The sequence below is a fragment of the Asparagus officinalis genome, chromosome 7 (genome assembly GCF_001876935.1).
Source record: "Asparagus officinalis chromosome 7, Aspof.V1, whole genome shotgun sequence".
Lineage (NCBI taxonomy): Eukaryota > Viridiplantae > Streptophyta > Magnoliopsida > Asparagales > Asparagaceae > Asparagus > Asparagus officinalis.
In genome coordinates, this window is record NC_033800.1 from 110,314,405 (window position 1) to 110,323,890 (window position 9,486).

The window sequence follows — 9,486 nt, forward strand, 5'->3', positions numbered from 1 at the left end:
ATGTTTATAATCATTTCTCAAAGTTTCACATTTTTTAGAATTTATTTGCTATTTTTAAAAGCACTTCAAAAATCAATTTTACTGTTTCAATCAGGCTAATAATGTGTTATTAGTCGACAAATGAAAATGTTTAGTCGACTGATTAAATCATCTGGAATAGTTAAAACTTTCTGCTTTTTATTCAGTGGACTGATCAGTCGACTAACGAGGTCATCGGTCGACTAATAAGTTCATCAGTCGACTGATGAGGTGTTGCTGGCTTGTAATGGTCTGCTCATCAGTCGACTGATGAACAATATCAGTCGACTGACGGCATCATAATGACTAGTTTTTCAAATTTTCATGTTTCTGCTATTTTATTTTTTTGCTTGGTTTTTCTTGGTTTCTGGGGTTTGTATTGTGATCCTACATATACCTCATGCCTCATAACTTCTGAACTACCAAGAAAATTGTTTAAACAAGTTTTGAGAGAGTTTTAGTTTGTTTTAAGTTTCGCTTAAGTTTGTGTTTATAAGTTTGAAGTTTGTGAAGAAATTTTCACAAGAGCTAGAGGAGATCATCCTTTGGTGTTTGAGCATTCACTCTTCTCCCTCTCTCTTATCATCTTTAGAGAAGTGTTTCTAAACTCAATCTAGCTTTACATTTTTTATACTTGTTGTTTATCATTTTATTAAGCTAGAGTTTATATTGAGTTTAGTTTGATTTTGAATTTATTAAATCTCATTGTTACACACACCCACTTGAGCTTTTAGTATTTACATACACAGTATAATTTGGATTGTGAGAGATTGTAACCTTGACTATGCTTAATTGAGTTATCGACTTGTTTAGAGAACAATCATTTGATGTGAGCTATTATTGTGAGGTTCACTTTGTATTACACTAGTACACCGAGAGGAGTGTGTGGTGAGAGACGGGGTCATCCCAAGAGGAGTGGGATAGGTGGTAATGCCTAGAGGTGGATTATAATTCCTAACACTTGAGGGAGACACGGGCTAGAGACCAACACTTGAGGTGGTAGTTAACGTGTTTACATTATGAGTGATTATAAAGTTTTCGGTAAACTAGAAAACCATGAGGTGTAAACGTTATTCGGGTGAGCGTAGAAAACCAAGTTGTGTAGTGGATTCTCCCCGGGAGTGGGGAGCGGAGACGTAGGACGAAAGGTCCGAACTCCGTGATCATATTGCTTGTTTGAGTTTGGCTTAGTGTGTTTATTTTTGTTTATCTTTTTTGCCATTTTCTCATTGTTTAATTCATCAACCATATTGTTTATATTTGTTTACATTTGTTTGCATATCCTTGTATATATTTCATTGTGTATCTTATTGCAAGGATATTGCAATAGAAGTTTTTATTTAGCATTTAAATCGAATTAGATTAGCATAAACCCTGTTCACCCCTCTCTAGGGTGTTTTCAATTGGTATCAGAGCTTGGTGCTCTTTGATTTAAGATCTAATCACTTTGAGTTAAAGATTCAAGTTATCTTTTATGCTAATATAGTTGTGATTTATTGTTATCTTGCTTGCATACATATAAATATTATGGACATACATTGTGCACCTTGTTTAGGCTATAATCCTAATGTTGCTCATAGAATAGTTAATTTCCCCTATGACTAATGATGCTCTAGATTTAATATATTTGTTAGATCTAAACATTTTAATATGTGCGATATTATAGATGAAGCTTATATTGTACCCACTATGAAAAAATCCAAGTGGAATAAAAATGATCAAAGAATGTTTACAATGAATAAGCTTTTGTTAGAATTTATACATAATACTTTTGACTTATCGTTTTCTAACAAGTTTGTTCATTTTGATAGGACTTACACATTATGAATATTTATAGAAGCTCGTGAATGGAACTTATAGACGATCTGACAAGCTTTGGAGTCTTCCTCTTCAAGTTCCATTGGAGCATCATGCATACGGACACTAGGCGGTAGCTTTAGTGAGGTTTGCGAGTTCGAATCCATTAATGATTTATCTAGTGATGAACTTACTTGTGCTTCTGAAAAATTATTGCATGCCTACAATAAATTGCATCGTATCTTTTTAGATTTAAAAAGTAAGTATGTAGATTTAAAATCCGCCCATGAGAAGCTAGTGTTCAAATTTGATATCATTGATAAAGAAAATATAATGCTTAAAGAAAACAATGATATTTTAAGTTTGGAAAATGAAAAATTGAGCTCATCTATTGCTAGCTTATCTCATGAAAAAGATAATGACTTTTTAGAAGTAGAAGCTAGTAAAAATAATTAAAGTTCATTTATAAATAAATATGTTTGCTCTACTTCTAATGGTAATACTAATATGCCTAATGATGAGTTGAACCATGTTAAAAATAATATTTCTTCTTTGGATTCAACTCTAACTACATGCATTAATAACCATAAGAAGCTTGTAAATATGTGTGCTAAGTCTCATGCCAAACATCGCACACATCATGCATACATATATAGCAAAGTTTACAAATACTCTATTTATGGTCGTAAAGGCCATTTATCTAATTTTTGCTATGATGCACAAAAATCTAAAAATAATAATGCTTATTGTGCATCTCATAAGGCATCTTCATCACACACATGTACATGCACACCCTCATAAAGTTCATCAAAAGCATTCTCATATGTTTAAATATGATCTTTGTGGTCATTTTGACCATTTGGTAAAATTTTGCTTTGATTTGAAAAAGAGTTCACCTTTGCCAAATGATTTTATTAGACCACAAAAATTTAAGTGTGATGTTTGTGGTAGATTTGATCATTTGACCAAATTTTGTTTTAATTTAAAAAGATTTTCCCATTTACAAAATAATTTCAAAGAATAATCTATTTTTGTAAATGTTCCACGTGCACATCCATATGATCCATAAAAATAAATATGTCTCTTTTATTGCACATATAGCAATCGGAAGGGTCATTTGAGTGATTATTATGATGAGCAGATTAGTGCACAAAATGCGCTCAAATGGGTTCATAACCCTAGGGCTTTGAGTTTTAATGATAGGGGTCACATCTCTAAATTTTTTGATACCAAGAATGCTTAGGTGCCAAAATCCTTTTAAACCAAGATTTTTAATATTTTCATTTTTAAATTTTCTTGGTTTTGAAAAATGTGTTTTTGAAATTATTGAAAATGAATTTTTTTTTTGATGAATTCTTTTGTTTTCATGATTATTAGTTTTGATTTTTGTTGAGAGGTTTGTGTTTATATAACCCTCCGGGTTTATTCAGTGTTTATTGCTAAATCTTGTTTACCAGGTGCTAAAAATATTAATATGGATTATTACAAGCTCAAGAGCTTGATATGATTGCCTCTCTTGTTTTATTAAAAATTAATGATGGCTTAGTTTTATGTTCTCATATGGTCTACTTGTGATTTATGATTTCATTGGTTGATTTGTTTTTATTTAAAAACTTTTTGCATGATTCTCATGTTTTCTTTATTTTGATTTCATAAATTTTTTGATTAGGTTTTGTTTTAAAACCAATGTTTTGAGACACATTTTTTTTAAAATGACATATCTACATGTGTTCTCAATTGTCTGGTTGTATATGAGTTGTGTTTAGCATATTTTTCATATATGTTTACTCACATATTTGCCTTAGCATTCATTTCATAAATCATATAAGGCATTTTGATAGGGGGAGCATTCCATATTTGTATTATTGTTTTTACACTCACCATGCTTATTGGTAGGGGTAGCTTTTGCTCTCTCCATTCTTTTGTTTTCCTCTTTTTGATGTTGTCAAAGGAAGAGAAATATTGTGAGTATATATTCCTTGTTTTTATGCATGATAATCATAATTCTTATTTATTTCGTTTCATGCATATATCTTTTAGTAAATTGTTTGTCATCGTCAAAAAGGGGGAGATTGTTGGCCTTTTTGTTTTGATAATATTTTTATAAATAATTTATGACTAATATTGTTTGTCTAGTGTTTGTGTTTTTCTATTTATTTTAAACAAACAAAGAGTTAGAGGTTGGATAGAATTACGTCATAATGATCATATCCAATGGAGGCTGGTGGATTTGTAGTATAAAGCCTTACAATTCAAGTTGAAGATCCAAGTTCCAAGTTCAAGCTTCATCCATAAAGTGTACCAAGTTGAGCTACATCGAAGATCTAGATAGCTTGGGTAATTTAGTTCTAGGTTTATATTTTGTGTGTTTAACACTTCAAGCTCAATCATATACACACATACACGTTTTTGTTTATATATATATATATTTTTTCGGTTTAAATATATATTCATATACACATTCATATGTTTCATATTCTATTATATTTGGAAATATATTTAGTTTTTAGGTTATAGACTTTAAAACAATAGTTCATACCTTTTATCAAGTCTATAAAGCCATACAAGAGTTTTCAAAATATTGTTTAATTCAAAATGACAAAAACATGTGTTTTGTATTTTCATGTTTTAGACTATTTTGAAAAATAATCAGTTTCACTATTGTGAAGCGCAATTCCAAAAATTCTTTTTGTAACATGTTCATTAACATGTTTATAATCATTTCCTAAAGTTTTATATTTTTTAGAATTTATTTGCTATTTTTAAAAGCACTTCAAAAATCAGTTTTTACTGTTTCAATAAAGCTGATAATGTGTTATCAGCCGACTGATGAAAATGTTCAGTCGACTGATGAAATCGCCTAGAATAGTCAAAAGTTTCTACTTTTTATTCAGTCGACTGATGAGTTCATCAGTCGACTGATGAGTTCATCAGTCGACTGATGAGTTCATCAGTCGACTGATGAGTTCATCAGTCGACTGATGAGTTCATCAGTCGACTGATGAGTTCATCAGTCGACTGATGAGTTCATCAGTCGACTGATGAGTTCATCAGTCGACTGAAGAGGTGTTGCTGGCCTGTAACGATCAGCTTATTAGTCGACTGATGAACAGTATCAGTCGACTGACGGTATCATAACAGCTAGTTTTTCAGATTTTTATGTTTTTGTTATTTTGTCTTTTTGCTTGTTTTTTCTTGGTTTTTAGGGTTTGTATTGTGATCCTATATATGCCCCATGCCTCATAACTTCTGAACCACCAAGAAAATTTTTAAAACAAGTTTTGAGAAAGTTTTAGTTTGTTTTAAGTTTCGTTTAAGTTTGTGTTTACAAGTTTCAAGTTTGTAAAGAAATTTTCACAAGAGCTAAAGGAGATCATCCTTTGGTGTTTGAGCATTCACTCTTCTCCCTCTCTCTTGTCAACTTTAGAGAAGTGTTTCTAAACTCAATCTAGCTTTACATTTTTTGTACTTGTTTTTTATCATTTTATTAAGCTAGAGTTTATATTGAGTTTAGTTTGATTTTTAATTTATTAAATCTTATTGTTACACACACCCACTTGAGCTTTTAGTATTTACATACATAGTATAATTTGGATTGTGAGAGATTATAACCTTGAGTTGTGCTTAATTGAGTTCTCGTCTTCTTTAGAGAACAATCATTTGATATGAGCTATTATTGTGAGGTTCACTTTGTATTACACTTGTACACCGAGATAAGTGTGTGATGAGAGACGGAGTCGTCCCAAGAGGAGTGGGATAGGTGGTATTGCCTAGACGTAGATTGTAATTTCTAACACTTGAGGGAGACACGGGCTAGAGACTAACACTTGAGGTGGTAGTTAGTGTGTTTACATTGTGAGTGACTGTAAAGTTTTCGGTGAACTAAAAACCGAGTGTGAGGTGTAAACGTTATTCGGGTGAGTGTGGAAAACCCGGTTGTGTAGTGGATTCTCCCCTAGAGTGGGGAGCGGAGACGTAGGATGGAAGGTTCGAACTCCGTGATCATATTGCTTATTTGAATTTGGCTTGGCACATTTATTTTTGTTCATCCTTTTTGCCATTCTCTCATTGTTTCCATCATATTGTTTATATTTGTTTATATGTCATTACATATATTTCATTGTGTATCTTATTGCAAGGATATTGCATTAGAAGTTTTTATTTGGCATTTAAATCGGATTAGATTAGCATAAACCCTATTCACCCCCCTCTAGGGTGTTTTCAAATTGTTGCACGCCTATGCGGAAGCGACCTCGCACACCGAATGAATTTGTAAGCACGAGAGAAGAGAACCAATCCACACACGAGCACAATTCAATCCAAAAATACGACAAATCAAACCAAACACAGAGATATACATGGTTCGGTAATTTGCCTACGTTCACGGGGAGAGGATGGGGAGATTCTACTAAATCAAGGAGAGTACAAAGGGTTACAATCTCACAAAATCGCTCAAATAAACCCTAAACCAAATCTCTTAACTTGCTCACAAGTTCTCCCTCTTAATATACTCAGTACAATCTAAAATCTCTGATTAGAAACCCTAGAAAATCATATTTCAATATATATTAAAATACAAACCCAAAGCGAACAGGAAACCAAAACTCAGGACCAGCCTGACTCGCAATCGACCGTAGAGATACGTGCGGTCTACCGGATCTAACGATAGAAAGCAGAAATCACTACAGGGTTTGGCCGATCGACAGTACTTGACACTACGGTCGACCGCCAAAAGTCTGGAGATCTCCCCAGGTCTTGTGCATGTTTCCGATCGACCGTGTCTATCATTACGGTTAGGCCTGTCCATCCGGGTTTTGTTTGGTTTTTTTTAATTTTTTTAAAATTTTTAAAAATCTCTTTAAAATTTAAAATATATATAAAAAATTACAGAAAATAAAAATAAAAACAATCTTATTATTAATAACTTGAAATGACATAAATTACAAATACAAAAAATTATAAAAATAAAAGATGATAAAAATAACTTTTTTATTAATAATCGGTAAATCTTATATAAGTATAAATTTATTTTGGAATTCGTCACATCACAATAGACGAGTACATCCCAACTAGGTTGGCATCTACTCACCTATATCACTATCATTTGTAACTATTTTAAAAATAATTTATTACATATTTAAAGCTAAGAAATAAAATTTACAATTTGATGAATATTGTTTAATCTTTATATCTATCTGCTAGTCCCAACTCTTCAAATTTATCTTTAATTCCAGTCATCCGATCGATGCCTTGTGTTCTCTTCTCGTACCTCCACCAATCTTGTAAGCATATTACCGCTTGTACAATATACGAATCTAAGCATGTCCTGTCGTCGTCTATCAAATATCCTGTTGTGTTGAAGGCGAATTCCGAAGCTACCGTTAAAACCTGTACTGTTAGTAAGTCACGAATCATGGTGGAAAGTATAGGATATAAAACTAATCCATATACTCTCCACCATTACAAAATATCTAAAACATTTCCTTGACATTTAACTAAAGAAGCTGATAAATATTCATCTATTTCAGAAACCTCCAACGATGATCCAAGCCCAGACCCGCCAGTTAGCTCAGCTACCATTGCATGCCTATCAAAACTTATACTTTTACCTCGGCTTGAGCTTGAAGGCGCCGAAGCTGCAGACTGTTGTGCAGCTATACCATGTCTTGCTGCATACTCATCATATAATGTTTAAAAATAATTTCTAATAACTAAATGATGAGAAGTAGCAGTAAGGGTGGATCCATCATCTAAGTCTATAATCTGTCCACCATACAATGATTGTAACAAACTTCGAAGGCCAATATCCTTCAAACATGGATCAATAAGAACCCCCAAACTAAAAATATGAGGAATAGGCCTAAAATACTTATTAAATTTGCTCTTCATTTAAAAAATTATAGCTCCAAAAGTATCATCCATACAATATTTGGCAAAATTTTTTTGAATATTTAAAATTTATAGAGCAGCTAAAGTAATAGTTGGATAATAACAACCAGATAATAACATAGTAGCATCATAAAAAACTTGTAATATTTTATTTAAATTACATATAATTGTCCATTCATCTTCAGTTATTTCATAAGTACTACCAGAGCTAGAACTAGAAGCATAATAATTTATAAAATTATTTATAATTTCTTTATATTCTATTGCCACACTTAATATTGCATAGGTGAAATTCCACCTATGGTCAACATATTTTGGAATTAGTCTAGGCTTAAAATTTTTTCTTTTGCAAAATTGTTTCAATCTTTTAATTCTTTGTTCAGAAGCATTATGCATATTAGCAACTGTTCTAACCTTTTCTATCATGAGTTTAATTTCAGTAAATACACTTTGAACAATTAAATTTAAAATATAACATATACATCTAATATGAAAAAGTTCATCATGACAGGGCAATGACAGAATTATTTTGAGAAAATCTACAGATACATTGTTATTACTTGCATTATCTAGTGAAAGAGAAAATATTCTTTGATCAATTTTTAGTTTCGTAAGTTCCTTAACTATTAAATTGGCTACATTAATACCAGTATGTGACTTTTCAATTGCAAAAAAAGAAACAACTCTTTAAACATTTGCCAATTTTTATCAATCCAGTATGCTGTGATACATAAATAACCTGTTTGTGCTCTAGATGTCCAAATATCAGAAGTTAAAGAAAATTTACAGTTTAAATTTTTAAAATAAGAAATTATTTTTTCTTGTTCCGTTTGATAATGTTTTAAAATGTCATATTGACAGGTTTGATGAGAAAATTTTTTAAAATCGGGATAAAAATCATCTCTAAACAAATCTTCAAATTCATCATCTTCTACTAATTTAAAAGGAAGATTTTTAAGAATGATAAACCTGATGATGCATTTCCTGGCTCGGGCAGCGTCATAATTCCAAGTACCAAGACTACCAGAAGAGGAGGGTTGGGAAATCATAGATTGTCGGATATCACCTTCAGGAGTCTGGCCTTTGTTGTGTTTTTCTATATGGCGTTTGAGGTGGTTGGTACCGCTCTTATGATGAGCTTGGTTTGTTGTGTTTTTCTATATGGCGTTTGAGGTGGTTGGTACCGCTCTTATGATGAGCTTGGAAAATCCGGCCGCACAACGCACATTTAGCCTTCTGGGTGAGGATCCTACCGTGTTCATCCTTGGTGACGTCTATCTTCTCAAAAAAATTCCATACATCGGATCTCCGCCTTTTAGGAGCTTTGGGTGCAGATTGGTCGCCATCGGATTCGGGATTACCATTGTTAGGATCGGTAGGAGGAGTAGCTGTTGTTGTAGGAGGATTCATTTCAATATCGGTAGGAGATAGATTTTGCTCTTCATAATCAGATCCAGAAGCCATTTGATGAAAAGATTAGAAAGTATAAGAAATTATAAGAGAGTATAAGATTGTATAAGAGGTTATTAGAGAGAAGTAGATGAGTTTTGGTGTAAGGAGAAGAAGTGAAAACCCCCCTCTATTTATAGAGAGAGCCTCCTAGGAAAATGACCAAAAAACCCTCACCAAATAGCCGTTTTTTGACCGTTGTAAGGGGCAAAACGATCAAAACGCCAAAATAGTCGTTTCTGCTAGGCCGGGCCTGGCCAAAACGGTCACAAATGTGATTGTTTGGCGAAAACGGTCACCTTTGGTGACCGTTTTGGCCAGGCCGGGCCGGGC